This window comes from Bos indicus, chromosome 5 (genome assembly GCF_029378745.1).
Source record: "Bos indicus isolate NIAB-ARS_2022 breed Sahiwal x Tharparkar chromosome 5, NIAB-ARS_B.indTharparkar_mat_pri_1.0, whole genome shotgun sequence".
Classification (NCBI taxonomy): domain Eukaryota; kingdom Metazoa; phylum Chordata; class Mammalia; order Artiodactyla; family Bovidae; genus Bos; species Bos indicus.
The window spans coordinates 23,667,251-23,686,693 of NC_091764.1; the positions used below are offsets into that span (position 1 = coordinate 23,667,251).

At 41.2% G+C, this 19,443-nt stretch overlaps 1 protein-coding gene and 1 long non-coding RNA gene across 2 annotated transcripts in view; one reads left to right on the forward strand and one right to left on the reverse strand.

The window, feature by feature from the left end:
* The window catches only part of CRADD (CASP2 and RIPK1 domain containing adaptor with death domain), a 199,337-nt gene that overhangs the window by 111,884 nt on the left and 68,010 nt on the right, over nt 1–19,443 (forward strand). The gene's annotated exons all lie outside the window — the stretch shown is intronic.
* LOC139183066 (uncharacterized) lies at nt 995–19,123 on the reverse strand. The gene is made up of 2 exons (XR_011566534.1): nt 18,937–19,123; nt 995–1,649 (listed from the first exon to the last, which is right to left on the reverse strand). It is a non-coding gene; the product is annotated as an uncharacterized lncRNA (long non-coding RNA).

The following is a 19,443-nucleotide window of genomic DNA, read 5'->3' on the forward strand; positions in this document are numbered from 1 at the left end:
TCAAAAACATCCACAGCTTGAGGAAAGTGTCAAGTATTTAAACAATAATTATTATATAACATGAGAGTGCAGTGGAAGCAGTACCATAAGGTGAAAGTGACCAGCTGCTGGAGTTAGAAGGAGAGGGAGTATGGCAAGCTTCATGGAGGAAGTAGGTCTTGGAACTGGATCTTAAAGAATCCAGTTTACTGAAAATTTGATATGCTCTGAAATGTACACACTGGTGTATTTATATAATTGGTGTGGACAGGGACTGCACCCGTGAAATTAAAAGATGCTTGCTTTTTGGAAGGAAAGCTATGACAAACCTAGACAGTGTACTAAAAAGCAGAGACATCCCTTTGCTTGCAAAGGTCCATATAGTCAAAGCTATGTTTTTTTTTTTCCAGTAGTCATATATGGATGTGAGAGTTGGACCATAAAGAAGTCTGCGTGCCAAAGAATTGATTCTTCGAACTGTGGTGCTGGAGAAGACTCTTGAGAGTCCTTTGGACAGTAAGGAGGTCAAACCAGTCAATCCTAAAGGAAATCAGTCCTGAATATTCACTGGATAGACTGATGCTGAAACTCCAATACTTTGGCCACCTGATGCCAAGAGCAGACTCATTGGAAAGGACCCTGGTGCTGGGAAAGACTGACGGCAGGAAGAGAAAGGGGGTGACAGAGAATGAGATGGTTGGATGGCATCACTGACTCAATGAATGTGAGTTTGAGCAAACTCCAGGAGAAGGACAGGAAAGCCTGGTGTGCTGCAGTCTTTGGGGTTACAAAGAGTCTGACACAACTTAGCTACTGAATAACAATAACAACAACTTACCTGGTGGTGGCTGTGTATTGAGAAAAATGGGGTAAGAAAACCAAACAGACAAAAAACCAAAGCTGTGATCAAGTTTCCTGTGTTAAATAAGCATTTAGCACTCACATTTACCACATCATTTTGTTGCAATATTACCAGTAAAATAATTACATACGACAACCCTTGAATACAGGTGAATCATTATCAACAAACATTTTATTGTGAGCCAGCAAGTTCTTGACACCATCCTTTTAGGTCCAGCAGGCTTTGCATAATTTTTGGTTAGGTACAGACCCTTAAAAGAATTTGTAGAGGCAAGGATTAGAAGGATGATATTCCAGAAAACTATGGATCAATATAAAGTGAAGGGGCACACAGACACTGTATATGAGCCATGAAAATGTACATAGATTTAGATCAGGAGGCTTGATTTTCAGAGGTACTCCTCTGAGAGGTACTGTTTGGAACCTAGATTTGTAAAGGTTGGAATTGCTTGGGAATTGGCATCTCACTTTTAGCTGTTAAGTCATAATAATTGAAAGAGCATGGGCTATTCCATAATCTGGCAAGGAGAATTCTGATGAGGAAAGGTTGAGTGAAAGTTTCACAGGAAGTGGCAGAGGCTGGCTGAGCACTCAGGCTTGTCTGCAGTCTGTCCTCGAACAGCTCCATCCTGCCGCCTTGAGAATGCAGCAGGAGTCGGAATCCCATGAAGCTTTCCATCCTGGAGGTTAGAATCAGGGTTGCCCAGGATCAGCCAGGAAGTGGGAAGTGCTTGTCTTCAGTACCTCCAGCTCCTCTTTGGTGTATCTTTCTTCTCCTTAGCAAATATTTGCTCACATTCTCCTGTAACCTTTTCATAGCAGAGTGTCAGGAGGGTTTGTATTATTTTATTTATTTATTTATTTTTAATTTTTTTAATTATAGGCTAATTACTTTACAATATTGTATTGGTTTTGCCATACATCAACATGAATCTGCCACAGGTGTACACGTGTTCCTAATCCTGAACCCCACTCCCACCTCCCTCCGCATACCATCCCTCTGGGTCATCCCAGTGCACCAGCCCCAAGCATCCTGTATCCTGCATCAAACCTGGACTGGTGATTCGTTTCTTATATGATATTATACATGTTTCAATGCCATTCTCCCAAATCATCCCCCCCGCCCCCCCCCCGCTCCCTCTCCCACAGAGTCCAAAGGACTGTTCTATACATCTGTGTCTCTTTTGCTGTCTCACATACAGGGTTATCGTTACCATCTTTCTAAATTCCATATATATGCATTAGTATACTGTATTGGTGTTTTTCTTTCTGGCTTACTTCACTCTGTATAATCGGCTCCAGTTTCATCCACCTCATTAGAACTGATTCAAATGTATTCTTTTTAATGGCTGAGTAATACTCCATTGTGTATATGGACCACAGCTTTCTTATCCATTCATCTGCTGATGGACATCTAGGTTGCTTCCATGTCCTGGCTATTATAAACAGTGCTTCGATGAACACTGGGGTACACGTGTCTCTTTCAATTCTGGTTTCCTCGGTGTGTATGCTCAGCAGTGGGATTGTTGGGTCTTATGGCAGTTCTATTTCCAGTTTTTTAAGGAATCTCCACAGATGCTCAACATCACTCATTATCAGAGAAATGCAAATCAAAACCACAATGAGGTACCATTTCACGCCAGTCAGAATGGCTGCCATCCAAAAGTCTACAAGCAATAAATGCTGGAGAGGATGTGGAGAAAAGGGAACCCTCTTACACTGTTGGTGGGAATGCAAACTAGTACAGCCACTATGGTTAGTATTATTTTAAAATACACATTTTAAAATTTAAAAGCATTCATATACATTAAGAGGTGAAGGACAGGGAAGCCTAGCATGCTGGAGTCCATGTGATCTCAAAGAGTTAGACCTGACTGAGCAATGGAAAACAACCATCTCTCTGTTTCCAAACCTTAAATCTTCATTAAAAAAAAGTATCCTTCTAGATATTTTATTTGGACATACAAGCACACACATGTATATCATTGTTTATTTAAGTGGACTCATGCATTTTCTATAACTTGCTTTCTGTAATTAACATATAAATTAAAAGCTAATTAATAGATTTTCCTACAAATATATAGTTCCACCTTATTTTTGTAATCAGCAGAATAATCTCTGTGGTGCTTCTACATGATTCCTACTGAATAATCTTTAAGCTTGTTTCCTTAATCCTTAGCTATTTATTATATACTCCGCTGCAGAGAACCTCCTTGTAGCCATCTACAGACTTGTACAGGAGTTACTTACAGGGTATTTATAAAGGAGTTCCTAGGTCGAAGAGTTATCTGTATTTAAAAAGTTTGATAGGTATTGCTGAACTGTCCTCCAGAAAGGTTGTACTTATTTTTCATTCTGTCCACAGTGTATGCAAATTCTTTTTTGTGTGTTTTTATTTTTAAAGAGGATCCTGGACTTGGGGCCAGAGAAGAAAAGGCAAAGAGGAGATAGCCTGCTAAAAATAAGTGGTGGCCGAGAGAAATGAAAACTATGTTCACACAAAAACTTGGACATAGCAGCACTGTTCATAATAGCCAAAAAGTGGAAACAACCCAAATGTCCATCAACTGCTGAATGAACTAACAGAATGTGGTATATTCATACAATGGAATACTATTCAGCAATAAAAGGAATGAAGGACAAATACGTGCTATAATATGAATGAGCCTTAAAAGCATCATACTAAGTGAAAGAAGCCAGCCACAGATATCACACATATGCAATGTCCGGAGTAGGCAAATCCATAGAGATAGAAAGTATATTAGTGGTTGCTTAGGGCTGGTTGGTGGGGTAGGCAGAAATGGGGGTTTGAGAGTGACTGCTAATGGGTGCAGAGTTTCTTTTGCACGTGATGAAAATGTTCTAAAATTAGATTGTGGTTATGGAGAAGGCAATGGCAACCCACTCCAGTACTCTTGCCTGGCAAATCCCATGGATGGAGGAGCCTGGTAGGCTGCGGTCCATGGGGTCGCTAAGAGTCAGACATGACTAAGCGACTTCACTTTCACTTTTCACTTTCATGCATTGGAGAAGGAAATGGCAACCCACTCCAGTGTTCTTGCCTGGAGAATCCCAGGGATGGGGGAGCCTGGTGAGCTGCCATCTATGGGTCGCACAGAGTTGGACACTGCTGAAGCGACTTAGCAGCAGCAGCAGCATGGTTACACAAGTCTGTGAATATGCTAAAAACCATTGAATTGCACACTTTAAATGGTGAGTTTTATGGTATATGAATTATATGTCAATTAAGCTGTTGAAAAAAAAGAGCAGTGGCAGAATGCATAGAATGGAATGGAAAGGATGAAGACATGGCCATTAGCATGGGCCTGTGGGACAGACAAGAAGACCCTGTTAAAGTCACGTGGCAGGGAATTCAGACGGTGAAGGCATTCCTCTGGGCGACAGACAGTGTTCAAGCAGCTGCTGATAGGCAGCTGCAGAGGTGGATGGTGGATTTTCTCCCCGCTGGCAGCATGGAGACAAGAGGCAGTTACTGCATGCCTGGGCAGGGAGAAAATGGGAGCTAGTACCCTGGATTACTGATTCCTTGTTCTTGTTCAGTCCTTCAAATACACAGAAGATACTGTTCTCCTGGAAGGCAGCAGTAGTTTTTTTTGCTGACCTAGAAATGCCTGCTGTGCTCCAGCATTTGGAAAAGGAAGGTCAGAGAGAGGAAGCTGAGCTCAGCTGCTGAGTCAAGGAGAAGGGGAGGAAGACCTAAGGTCACAAAGGACAATGGGGCCCTCGCTTGTGAATAAGAGCAAGTGGTCAGTTTTGAATTCAGCAATTAAGCTTTTTCTACACAGTAAAATGAGTCGTACTTGCAAAGAGTCAGACACGACTGAGCAACTGAACTGACTGAGTGGAACTGACTGTTCTGGAATGTGTTTGCTAGTAAATATCATGCTAAGAAGGTTTAAAAGGAAGTTATGATTTTAACTGGCCTCTGAGTTGTGTTGATTGGTAAAATTTAACTCAAGGGAAAGGAGTTAATTTTGCAACAAACAGTGAGGGTTAAAGGAAAATCAACCCGCTTTTCTGCAAAAGCCTGGTTTTCTTTGTAACAGCTTGAACATGCCCTCTACTTCTCATTCCCTATCATGATGATTCTGTAGCACAGATTAGACAGAACTGGAACATCCAAAACCTCCATAATTACTTTTAGGTCTGAGGCTTTTGGCTTCAAAAAGAGCTAAAGTAGGTCTCCATGGTTCTGTTTTGGAGGTTAATCATCTTTAGGTGGCTTTGACTGGTTTACCAACAGTTTGCTTCCAGAAGCCCAAGACCACACATGTTTGGATCAGTATACATCCTGATGGCAAAATGACTGTGTCAGGTTGAAGTCTTTTTCTTTGTCACTGTGTTTGATTCACTCCCCTCACTATGCTTTATTCTCCGAAAACTTCATGTAAGTATATATGATGAATATTAAACTCTTAGTCTTGGTGCTCCCCACTCCAGTACTCTTGCCTGGAAAATCCCATGGACGGAGGAGTCTGGTAGGCTGCGGTCCATGGGGTGGCTAAGAGTCAGACACGACTGAGCGACTTCCCTTTCACTTTTCCTTTCATGCATTGGAGAAGGAAATGGAAACCCACTCCAGTGTTCTTGCCTGGAGAATCCCAGGCACGGGGGACCCTGGTGGACTGCCGTCTATGGGGTCACACAGAGTCGGACACGACTGACACGATTTAGCAGCAGCATTCTTGGTGCTTGATTAGGATGTAAACAGGCATCTCTTCCTCTTTTAAACCTTTCCAAGAAGTAACTTCCCCCTCTCATTTTATTTGACTTGCTAAAGAACCTTTGGCATTGAGAGAAAATTTGGCTGATGATTCAGTGTGAGGGAGAGGAGGAGAGAAGTTCTGGCAGATGCATAACAACTGGTGGATATTTTTATATTTATTGCTATTCTTAGTCTAAGGTCCGTAGTTAACTAGGGAGTAACTAAGCTCAGTTACACTTATTAGACATAGAGACTTTAGTTTGAATACGTCACTATCTAGGCCTTTGGGAAACCCATATGTTTAGCTGATTGTAGAAATGCAAACCTTCTCCCAATGGAATTCCCTCTCATTCAATAAATGAAGAATAAACTTCTAATAGATTAAACTGTAAGATAATTAAAATTGCTGTTTATTTCTGGCTATTAACCAAATCCTAACCACTGCATATAACCGCATAAGATTTTTGTTTGGTTTTGGCTTGTTTTGCTTTTTGGTTCATTTCCCTTAATGTATTTTAAGGATAATATAAAATAAATTATGGCTTGTATTAGTATTCCTTTTTGTGTTCTTGTATTAGAATTCTGGAAGTAGCAGTGAATTCACAGGAGGACTCAAGAATGTGAGAGATCATATGTTGATTATATCTTAATTTTAAAAATTAATGAAAATAAAACAAGTGTAGGTACATGGTGTTTCCACCACTTACTGAGTTGGGGGTATAAACTTTCATCCATTGCCAGCCCACTTAAAAATTGTGACTGTGAGTTGTCATGACTTAACTTCAAGGCCCAGCTTGTTCTCTTGGTAGCAGAGCCAAACCATTTTAATTATGCCTGAACAGCTATTATAAGTTGGTGTAGCCAAGTGAGTAAGAGTCTTACTTTGCTGGTTGATGATATTGCACGTATTTCAGTTCAGTTCATTCATGTCTGACTCTTTGCCACCCTGTGGGCTGCAGAACGCCAGGCTTTCCTGTCCATCACTAACTCCTGGAACTTGCTCAGATTCATGTCCATCGAGTCAGTGATGCCATCCAACCATCTCATCCTCTGTCATCTCCTTCTCCTCCTGTCTTCAATCTTTCCCAACATCAGGGTCTTTCTCAATGAGTCAGTTGTTTGCATCAGGTGGCCAGAGTATTGGAATTTCAGCTTTAGCAACAGTCGTTCCAACGAATATTCAGGACTGATTTCCTTTAGAATTGACTGGTTTGATCTTGCAGTTCAAGGGACTCCCAAGAGTCTTCTCCAACACCACAGTTCAAAAGCATCAGTTCTTTGACGCTCAGCTTTCTTTAAAGTCCAACTCTCACATCCATACATGACCACTGGAAGCCATAGCTTTGACTAGATGGACCTTTGTTGGCAAAGTAATGTCTCTGCTTTTTAATGTGCTATCTAGGTTGGTCATAGCTTTTCTTCTAAGGAGCAAGTGTCTTTTAATTTCATGGCACATATTTAGATTCAGCTAAATGTCAAAATTACCACCAGCCAAGATAAAGTCATTGATGAGGGCATTAACTTTCTCAGTGTCTGATAGATGTTTCGTAGAAAGCAAAACTCTTTCTTTCATTTTCTTTTTTTTAAACCACAGATTGAGGAAGCAATGTGATGGAAATACTACTCTGAACTTGGTTCTAACTAATGAGAAAAACTGTTTATTGAAGTAGAATTGACTAAAATCTTGGGAAGGAAGTAACCATGACACTATTATTTTGTAACTTCAAAAGGAAGTAAAGTGGGGGATAGCCATATAGTAACAGTGACTTTAGGAAAATACACATTTAGAGAAAGGATAGAAGTTTTTCAGTCTCCAGAGACTTGAAAAGTGAAAACAATACAAAGAGAAAGGCAGAAAGGAAGAAAAAATTTAAGTTGTGGGAACGAGGAAGAAAAAATAAATGGAATCATTTTAAGAAGAAGGACGCTTTTGATGAAGTGGGAAATTAAGAGAACATGTACAGAAGATTGAAGGACAAGCACAGGCTCAAGGAAAAATGCAGGAGAGTGGCATAAAACCAGTAAGAAAATACCTGCAAAGCTCAAGTTCAGACTGAGCTGAGGTTGGAGAGAGTGTGAAAGACAACAGAAAAGGGCTCTTTAAAGCTATGTTCCGAATAAGAACAAGTAAAGGCTAAGCTCATTGCTTGGGGCAGATGAAATAATGTTAACATGACGAAAAGCAGACCCACTCAGCTACTTGGCTTCTCTCTTCCTCTATCAAAGGGAGTGATCTTTAGACTGGAATGTGTAACATAAACATGGTTAAGAATAAATTGAAGCGCAGAGGATCAGTGATGATAATAATAGCTGCAACTACAATTTCTTGAGATCTACTCAGGACCAAGTATTAGGAAAGATAATTTAGTTTTGTTTTTTTCCAAATTCTTATGGCGGCTTTTGCATAGTAGAGATTATTGTCACCAAACCCATTTACAGGTAAGAACACCAAGGCTCAGGAAGATTTAGTAACAGGCCTGAAGTTATACATCCAGTAAGTGATGGGCTGAGGTTCAGATCCAGGCCTGACTCTTTTGCCTGGACACCCTGCTGCCCATGCCTTTCAGCCCCTGCTGCTGCTGCTGCTGCTGCTAAGTCACTTCAGTCGTGTCCGACTCTGTGCGGCCCCAGAGACGGCAGCCCACGAGGCCCCCGTGGCCCCCGCCTCCATCCCTGGGATTCTCCAGGCAAGAACACTAGAGTGGGTTGCCATTTCCTTCTCCAATACATGAAAGTGAAAAATGAAAGTGAAGTCGCTCAGTCGTGTCCGACTCTTAGCGACCCCATGGATTGCAGCCTACCAGGCTCCTCCGTCCATGGGATTTTCCAGGCAAGAGTACTGGAGTGGGTTGCCATCGCTTTCTCCGTTCTTTCAGCCCCTAGATGTTTTAAATCAGATTGTGTCTTTCAGCTTAAGTTATGTTCTGAGACACATAAATGGACAAAAAATCCAATAGATGTTATTGAAAATCCATAGTGTGTAATCGCAGGGGAAACAAGAAAAATGGAATATCAAAATGATGAAAAACAAAGACTATCTTAATTTCCTTTTTAAAGGTTCACCTTAGACTACCTCAAGCAGAGTCAGGACACTTGAGATTTTGTTCTGCAAGTAAACGGTTGTAAATGAAAGCAAGGATCCTTAGGGCAGCAAAGGTTCACAAAGCATCACAAATTAGACACCCCCCAACTCCCTTCCTTCTTAATTATATAACTGGTAACCCTATCTTTTGACAGAGAATCCTATATGGCTTATAAACAAGTTGAATTAATCTAGGCTCAATTGAGTAGATTCATATTTCTTTGAACTCCTTTACACAAATTATCAACTTTAAACAAATAGGCTTTGTTGTTGCTATTCAGTCGCCAAGTCCTGTCCTACTCTTTGCCACCCCATGGACTGAAGCATGCCAGGCTCCTCTGTTCTCCACCATCTCCCGGGGTTTGCTCAAATTTATGTCCATTGGGTCGGTGATGCTATCAAACCATCTCATCCTCTGGGTTGCCATTTGCTTCTCCAAGGGATCTTCCCAACGCAGGAATAGAACCCTAGTCGCCTGCACATGTGTCTTGCATTGCAGGCATATTCTTTACTGCTAAGCTTCAGTTCAGTTCAGTTCAGTTCAGTCACTCAGTCGTGTCTGACTCTTTGGAACTCCATGAATCGCAGCACACCAGGCCTCTCTGTCCATCACCATCTCCCGGAGTTCACTCAAACTCATGTCCATTGAGTTGGTGATGCCATCCAGCCATCTCATCCTCTGTTGTCCCCTTCTCCTCTTGCCCCCAATCCCTCCCAGCATCAGAGTCTTTTGCAATGAGTCAACTCTTCGCATGAGGTGGCCAAAGTACTGGAGTTTCAGCTTCAGCATCATTCCTTCCAAAGAAATCCCAGGGCTGATCTCCTTCAGAATGGACTGGTTGGATCTCCTTGCAGTCCAAGGGACTCTCAAGAGTCTTCTCCAACACCACAGTTCAAAAGCATCAATTCTTTGGCCCTCAGCTTTCTTCACAGTCCAACTCACATCCATAAATGACCATTGGAAAAACCATAGCCTTGACTAGACGAACCTTTGTTGGCAAAGTAATGTCTCTGCTTTTGAATATGCTATCTAGGTTGGTCATAACTTTCCTTCCAAGGAGTGAGCATCTTTTAATTTCATGGCTGCAGTCACCATCTGCAGTGATTTTGGAGCCTAAAAAAATAAAGTCAGACACTGTTTCCACTGTTTCCCCATCTATTTCCCATTAAGTGATGGGACCAGGTGCCATGATCTTTGTTTTCTGAATGTTGAGGTTTAAGCCAACTCTTTCACTTTCATCAAGAGGCTTTTTAGTTCCTCTTCACTTTCGCCATAAGGGTGGTGTCATCTGCGTATCTGAGGTTATTGATATTTCTCCCATCAACCTTGATTCCAGCTTGTGCTTCTTCCAGCCCAGCATTTCTCATAATGTACTCTGCATAGAAGTTAAATAAGCAGGGTGACAATATACAGCCTTGACGTACTCCTTTTCCTATTTGGAACCAGTCTGTTGTTCCATGTCCAGTTCTAACTGTTGCTTCCTGACCTGCATACAGGTTTCTCAAGAGGCAGGTCAGGTGGTCTGGTATTCCCATCTCTTTCAGAATTTTCTGGGGCTTCCCAAACAGGCTCTAGTGAGCTCAAAATGCCATATTTATGGCATTTGTCCTGTCTATTCATATAGCAACTCTGTAAAAAAAGGAAATGAAGTTTTTTAGCCTGAATTGTTCTTGCTAAAACCCTTATGGTTTCTGGTATTTGTTGCCTTCTGAGTGCTTATGAATTGTCTGTGTCAGCATTCCTCCAGCTGTTTACTGAAGGATTCTATAGATGTTGGAAAGTAAACAGGTGTCATCTTATGAAAGCGCAGTTTGGGAAATGCTTATCTGTATAACAATTTATTCTTAAAGTTTGCCAGGGATAGATATCAAGTTCATGGATCTGTGATTTAGGGAATCAAACTCTTTGATTGTTTAAAAAATCTGGGCTGGACTGTTTGCATCCTCTTTGGTTGTTCAGAGTATCCCACATCTTTATACCTATCGGTGCACTCAGCATCCTAGAGTGTACTTTACCTTGGCTTGGTGACTTGAAGTCCTTTAAAGGAGTTAGGCATACTCTTACTTTTGGGGCTTTAATTCCTACTTAATGCTTTTTACCTTTTGAGGTTTGAGGAGCAATTAGATATGGCATGCCTAATGCCTGATGGCTTAAAGTAGGAGCAGCAATTGAAGTTCCAGTTTGAGAGATTTCACATCATTATAATGAAGGGCTTTCTAATAATTTGGAGGGGAAGCAGAGATTGTATTTGTTAGTGACATATAAAGAGATTAATTCATTGGATGAGATGTTAGAGAAGATGACCTTCTCACACTAAGATTTCATGATTTACAGATGTGTTTGTTTCACACTTAGTGAAAAAGAGGATGGCTCCTGGATGCTGTCAAAATCTTAGAAATCAGAGAGTATTTTTATGGTACTGTTATTATCCAGGAAAAGCATATGCAGCCTCAAGTTCTGAAGAGGAATTGCTGCCTTGGTTATTCAAAGGGCATAGGTGGCTGGGCAACAGATACATTTTAAGAATGCTTCAGTTTATTACAGTGAAATCACCACTGCCTGCTCTTCAGTAGCACTCCTCTAAGTGGTTTTGTTTTTATTGATCACCAAAGAAGAGAAATCACATTTTGGTTAGAACCCTATTTTCATGTAACAGGACTGTGTTGAGATTAAAACTTTGCAGACATTTGAAATGAAATGGAATTAATTAACAGCCTCACCCTGTAGGTAGGTTGGAAGCAACACTCGTTGAGATTTTTGTCAGAACAGAAAGTTGCAGTCAGTATTCATTTTTTCAAAACAATTAATGGTTCTTTGAAAATAGCTCATTTCCCCCACAGTGATGAATAAATTACCTAAAGTAATGGGATGAACCAGATTGTACTTTGTTGTCGAAACAAAACATTGCCAGGAGTTATAACAGATATTCAAGACCAGACTGGGTGAATTCCTTGGCACCATCAGCATTTGAAGAGTATAACAGAGAATAGGTTTGTAATATTCAGTGTACACTTGGACCTTAACAATATAAAATGAAAAGGGACTTATAAAATACGACTATTGTTGAATAGATTTGCATCAGGAGTAATGTTGGAGTAACCATCACTAGTCTTGCCTGATCATGAGAATTGTGGGATATTGATTATGATGGTGTGGACAGTTATAACATATATTATGGGATTTTTGTAACTTTCCCCTCCCTGTTCCAAAGTGCTTCAGAGCAGTAACCATATGTATTGTCAAAATGGACTCATGTGTCTCTTTCCTGGTAGATTGTAAGCTCCTTGAGGCCAATTATGGAATGTGTCTTAATCATACTCGACTGGACTCTGATCCTGATGGCTGCATGTGGCTACTAGTCTGATGATCACTAGACTTCACTGGGGCCATGACATCATGATGGTCTACGCCCCCTCCTCTCCTCAGTTGCACAGGCTTCTAGCCAGCCTCGGTGGCTGTAACAAATGTTTGTTGAATGAACAAAGGGAGGAATGAATGAACAGGCTACCTATTTTTTGCTGTGTACTGGCAGACCATTCTAGAATAGGACTGACTGATACAGACATCAGTATTCTACCGGGCATGTGGCAACCAGGCAGTTTCATGGTGCTTGTGACACTGTTGCAGTCACCTCCCCTTCCTGCCACTGTCTGTGTTCTGAGACACACAGCACAGTGTAGTTTTCCATCTTTCTCTTTTTTCTGAGTCTCCGTATTTTGGGAGTACCTCGCACATACCAAGCACCGTGCTAGTGCTTTTCCTTATATTCTGTATTTCATCATGTATACTGCTTTCGCTTTGAAAAATATCTTATTTTACTGGTGTGGAAACAAAGATCCAGAGCGACCCAGCCCGTGGTTGTACAGAAATAAATGGGAAGTGCCAGGGTTCAGCCCAGGTGTCTCTGACTCCAGACTCCATGTTCCTTCCTTTGCACCACGCAGCCTCCCTGGATTGTGCCTCTCTGCTGCTCTTTTCTTTCTCTCTGTCTGTCATCCCTGTCCTGCCTCACGGGCTGTTTCCTCACCCAAAACACAGATGGGGGTCAGTCTTTGAAATAACACTTTTCAGAGGATACTGAAGTTGTTCGCATCTTACATGATGTCACCAAACGTTCGGCCTTGTTTAACCCTTTGGTTATAATTAGGCCATTTCCCACTGCGATGATCACAACTTAGCCTTTGAGTCTCCTGTTTCTTCTCAGACAAGTCTGAACACTGTGGAAGAACTCATCTTCCTGCTGGGCCAGTTGCCATTCTCCCCAGTATATCCTACAGTGTGTCTCCGTCTCTTCTTCTAGAGAGGCAGCCTTGAGGGCTGGTTGAGGTCATGGTCTCTGGAGTCAGAATGCTAGGGTGGGAACCCCGACTTTTGCTCCTGGCTAGCTGTGTTACCTGGAATAAGTTACCTCTGTGCCTCATTCCCTCACCTGAAAAATGGAGATGACAGCAGTACGGCCATCATAGGATAGTTGATTTAATCCACGTAAAGCTAAAAGCACAAAATTAGACCCTCAATACATTTTAAGTATTATTTTGAATGAAGGCCAACAGGCTCACTCATGGTTTAAGATTCATCCCTGAACTGCTTCAGTATTCGAAATCTTTTGATTCTCATTCAGTCTTCCTTTTCCTCGGCCTCCCATCTTCTGCCTGTTCCTCCCATCTACCCACAGATCATCAGCCCACCGCTGGAGCCTGAATCATCTTCTACCTGCATCTCATTCTCTGGGCCAGCCTGATCCTCCCTGTCCGCGTCTGTCACCTGGCCTCCCTTACAGAGCATCCAGAGCCTTCCAAAATCCTTTGTCTTTCATGAAGCCTTTCTTACTGAAGGGAGAGATGGGAATAATCCCCTGCTTGTACCTTTTCTGAATATGCACCTTCGCCTCACCAAAACACAGTGGTGTTGACGTGCGTTTGTGGAAAGAAACCATTTGATTGCACTGCTTGCTCCGAACCTAAATATGTGTTTGGAAGATCAGCGTTCATTAGAAACGGGCACTTTTTCTCTCTGTGCCTGCTCTGAGCCCATAGCTCATGGGAGATAAAGGCTCTGACTTCAGAGGCCCTAGTCCAGAGTCACCTGGCCATCTGTAAATAGTAGATTCTTGATTCAGACGAAAGGCAGTTTGAATTTAGTTATCCACACACAAAAAATAAAAAACCCCTAATCCCTAACATACATTTTGACAATGGGTGTTTAATGCTTTACTCAGATCTAACAGTAGAAAGACCATTTAAAGCCTCTCATCTTGCATCAGGGGTTTTAAATTTCTCTGCATTCTCAATAAATGTTGACTAAAGATATTTTCCCCAGAGTAGACATAGAAAGGGGCTCTTGAGAGTCCCTTGGACAGCAAGGAGATCAAACCACTCAACCTGAAAGGAAATCAGTCCTGAATATTCATTGGAAGGGCTTATGCGGAAGCTGAAGCTCCAGTGCTTTGGCCACCTGATGTGAAGGGCCAACTCACTGGAAAAGACCCTGATGCTGGGAAAGATTGAGGACCAGAGGAGAAGGGGATGACAGAGGATGAGATGGTTGGATGGCATCACCGACTCAATGGACATGAGTTTGAGCAAACTTCGGGAGATGGTAAAGGACAGAGAGGCCTGGCGTGCTGCAGTCTAGGGGGTCGCAAAGAGGCGGAGACAACCGAGGGACTGAACGACAACGAGAAGACATGGGAAACACCCGTCCTTCTTCCTAGCCATTCATTCCCCTCCACCCCCCGCTTCTGAAAGCTTTCTTATTTATCCTTGGATATTGTTTGTCCCTGCCTTGTATTTCTGCCTGGATTAGAGGAATGACTTTCACAATCAGTGGCAGGAACTGTTCTGATCCTTAAGAAAAAACTGCCGCTGAATAGTGCATAGTCTTCCACTTTGGAGAGATGACAAAAATTATAGTGGTTTTGCCTGTCATTTAAAAAATAAGCAGACTCTGAACCTGTCTGGATTTATTGGCTTTGCAGAGCCAGACTGAGGGTACACTGTGCAGCAGATGATAGCGGGACAGCTTCTTCTTCAGGACACTGACTGTGGCTTGGGCTTTTCTTTCTTTCTGTGTCTCATTGCCAGCAATGAATGTTGAAGCATCAAGCCTTTTCCACCTTTGTATAAAATTAATCACAGGCAGACTCAGTGGCCTTGAGCTCCTTTTCATCTCTGTGTTGGACCAGATCCTTGTCATGACTGCTTTGTGGTGTCCTAGACAGAGGTGGGCATTCCTGAGGAGCAGCGTATATTCTATAAGAAATGCCTTTTGGATGCTGATTGGCTAGGTTCTTTTATGGGAACCGTTGAAAGTGAAACAGTGAAGGAATAGAGGCATTCAGGGCAAAAGATACAAGTCTTTGTTTTTATCTTTAACATGAAATGTTGGAGTAGGATATTTGTTAATGGAGAAGATGGAACTGTTGCTTGAGCAGAAGTCCTTTTTATTACTACATCTAAACTTTTACATTTACTTTAGCTTCCAGACTGCTGTCTTATACATAATTGAATTTTAACTTCACAGCAATCCTGTGAAGTTGTAAGGAAGATATTTATTATCTCCAACACATATACAGAGAATCATTTCTGAAGAGGCCAGATCTGATCAGCTTGGCTTGTGACTGAACCCAGATGTCTGTCTTCCAGTCCCAAGTACAGTGCTTTCCCCGCTAGATGTGGAAATCTCACTCTTGATGGTTCAGATGGTCTGGGCTTGGGCCTAGAAATGACACTTTCATCACACACTCCCAGAAACTGATTGTGATGAAGGTATGTACTGGACCACACTTTAAACCCACCCCCCAATTCTTGTCCTCATTAATAAGAATCTAGGTTTCAGCTCCTTAAGTTAATTATGATGTATTAAAGTATAAGTGGAACAACCAAACACTTATACTCCTCCTGATATGATCTGATGGAAATGATATTAAACATATGGTTTTTAAGATGGAATGTTTAACTTAAGACTCAGAAGTTCATTTAAATATTGTGCCAAAAATCAAAAATGATACATGCACAAGTTTATTTATCATAACTTTGCTTGTGACAGCTGAAGATAGTAACCTTCCATGTATCCATTAAAAAAGGAATGGTTGAATAACCAAATGGTATAATCATAAAGAGGAGTAATATGAATCTAAGAAGGAATGAGAAAGATTTCTATTTCTTGCTATGAAGTAATCTTTAAGATTTATTGTTAAGTGATTATAAATAAAGCAGAAAAATTGTTTCTATAGTATCCTACTTGCAGCATGACATAGGAAAGAAAATATAAATGTGTTTATGTATATGTGTGTGTGTACCTCAGTAATCTTTAAGATTTATTGTTAAGTGATTATAAATAAAGCAGAAAAATTGTTTCTATAGTATCCTACTTGCAGCATGACATAGGAAAGAAAATATAAATGTGTTTATGTATATGTGTGTGTGTACCTCAGTAATCTTTAAGATTTATTGTTAAGTGATTATAAATAAAGCAGAAAAATTGTTTCTATAGTATCCTACTTGCAGCATGACATAGGAAAGAAAATATAAATGTGTTTATGTATATGTGTGTGTGTACTTCAAGGTAAATCCTCATAGAGAATTACAGCTAATAAATGTAGGGATATTAGAAATAGAAAACCACTGTTTCACAATAGCCAATGAAATAATGGAGTGAGGCAACACTGGCAGTCATTAACGGATGCTAAAATCACTGGGTGACATTGGAGCTACATGACTGAGAATCAGCCTGATAACACTTGAACTCACCAGTCAATCTCAACATCACTACAAGTGGAACACCAAACCCTTATACCGCTCCTGGAATTACTCTTGCCCACACCCCCTCCCTTCAAGTTTGAACCAGAATCTCATCAAGCTGCCATATCTCAGTACTAGTTCACCCGAGAAATCTAGGAGACAGAGGAACATGTTAAACACCACCAGGAGGGTACATCAGTCAAGTCCTAAATGTGAGAAGTTCTATAAAACAAATGATTCAATGTCTTCAGTAAATAAATATTATGGGGAAAAACTGGGGAGGGGGAACTGTTTGTTTTAAGGGAAAAAGGCTTGCTGCTGCTGCTAAGTTGCTTCAGTTGTGTCTGACTCTGTGTGACCCCATAGACGGCAGCCCACCAGGCTCCACCATCCCTGAGATTCTCCAGGCAAGAACACTGGAGTGGGCTGCCATTTCCTACTCCAATGCAGGAAAGTGGAAAGTGAAAGTGAAGTCTCTCAGTCGTGTCTGACTCTTCGTGTCTGAACCCTACCAGGCTTCTCCGTCCATGGGATTTTCCAGGCAAGACTACTGGAGTGGGGTGCCATTGTCTTCTCCAAAACAGGCTTAAGAAACCTATAAACAAATGCAGTGTATGACCCCTGTTGGGAACTTGATCTGTTCAAATGAACTATAAAAATGCCTTTCTTTTTTAAACACCAGGAGAAAATAAAACATTTTTTGCCTATTACATTTTATTAAGAAATGATTGAAATTTTATTGATTTTGATAGTGGTATGTGATTATTTTTTAAAAGTCCTTACCTACTAGAGGCACTTGCTATTGAATTGATATGACGCCTGAGATTTTCTTTTAAAATACTCTGTCAAAAGAACATTTGTTTAGCCAAATAGAAGAAATCAGAATGGTACAATGTAATCCTTATTGAATCTTGGTGATATGTTTGTGGGGTTGTTTACACTTTTCTCTCCACTTTATTGTATATGGAAATTTTACACAATAAAAAAGATCAAGTTGTGCTGTTTTAGAGGTAGACTTCTGGCCCAAGTCCTGCATTGTAGCCTCTACATCCATATAACTCAGGGAGAGTCACAGCTGCTCACTCCTCCTTCTTTCCATCCTTTTTATACTTGTTCAGTTCCTTCTGTTTCTTCAAAAACTGTTTACTGAACCACATGTTCCACCAGGCACTATTCCGGTGTGACCAGCTTTATGAGACACAGAGACTGTTCTCACTTTACAGATGAGGAAACTGACGCTCACAAACCCACATCTGCCTGTCCCCCAAATCTGAGCTCTTATGCGTTTTGTGCTGCTTCCCAGGAGTATTCCTTTCATTTTATAGTTTCTAAATTTCGTTCATGGACACATTGTACAAAATGAGTAAATAAGGATAAATCAAGTGGAGCAGCGTCTATACATTACTTGTGTGTGAGGAAGATATAAGATCTCTTTCTTACTGTAATAATTACAAAGACCTAATCAAAGGAAAGGGCTTCCCAGTTAGTGCTGGTGGTAAAGAACCCACTGGCCAGTGTAAGAGACCCGGGAGAGGTGGGCTTGATCCCTGGGTTGGGAAGATCCGTTGGAGAACAAAGTAGCAACTGGCTCCAGTATTCTTGCCTGGAATACTGGAAATTTCCATGGAGAATTCCACAGCCAGAGAAGCTTGGTGGGCTATAGTCCACGGGATCTCAAGGAGTCAGACATGACTGAACCACCAAGCACACACATGCACAATCAAAGGCGAAGTGGAGATGAGAGCGAAATCCATAGCAACTTTCTTCATACCCATGAAAAAGTAAAGCTCTGTGAATTGTAACTTTAAGTCACAAAATAAGGCTTATTTGTGCTTGTTCTTCAACAGCACGCATTTGATAATCTTTTTTCTGAAAATGAAGGCCAGAGGAAAAATGGCTGATTTCATTTCTTTGAAATGGAGAAGTCCTTTCAAACTAACAAAGCAAACAAATAAAATCTTGAACTTCCCATGGGCCACTATTTGCTTTACTGTCTTGCAAAATCATTTTGGCATTGGTAAAAGCCGGGTGTGCCCGTGGGCATGTGCAGCCATGCCCCTGCCATCTGTCATGTATGATGCTCTAGATGGAAGATACAGCAGTCATCATTCAGGGGACAAGAGTGAGTGCTTCCCTGAATTCCTGCTGCTGGGCGTGTGTGAATCGTACCTCCTGCTTTACAAGATTTAGTGTGCAAAACCTCTTCCGTGTGCTCCTCTTTGGCTGCTCCCACATAATGACATATGTTGTAGAGATGTCTGACCAGAATCTTAGAAAATTAGACTAATGGGTCTGAAGCTGTTGTTTCCTTCAAGAATTGAGGCTTAACTACAGTCAGGCTGAATTAAAACATTTTACCCATATCCAGGGCATGCCAGTGAGAGCATCCAAAATGGATGAATAGTAAATATTGTTAAGATTTATGGAGTCTCCTGGATGCCAGGAACTTTGCTAAGCCCTTTAAATACCTAATCACATTTAACCCTCTCAGGAGTTCTATTTTATATTAGAGGTGGCTGAGGCACAGAGAAGTTAAGTGACTTACCCAGGGTTACTCAGTAAGTAGCAGAGCTGTCAGGAAGTCTCAGAGCACCAGCAGAAAGATGATTAACAGCCATTAATCCACACGGCCATGACTTGTCCCTCTGTGGACTTTCAGGGCACCTTAAAAACCTTTGTTATATATAGAGCTCCATTTTACAGTTTTACAGATGTCTGGAGCCAAGCAGAAAGCAATGAAGAGACTGATAAAAGTACACGAAATCCATGGTATTTGATATTAGATACACAGAGTTGATAATAGAACACAGAGTCCTAGAGTGATTTACTGACTAGTGGGAAAGCCAGTTGGCTTGGCTACCTTGCAAGATGGTTAAAGGACGTAAGCATGGATATTCGTTCAAGACTGTCAGAAATTAGGTCAGAAATGAAATAAAAACAAATGGCAAAGATACCATCTTGGTATAAATTTTAAAATCTGTTCTGAGTGATGAAAGAGGTGTCTATTCCTTATTGATTTATGAGAAAAGCATGGAATCTGCTTGTTTTGAAA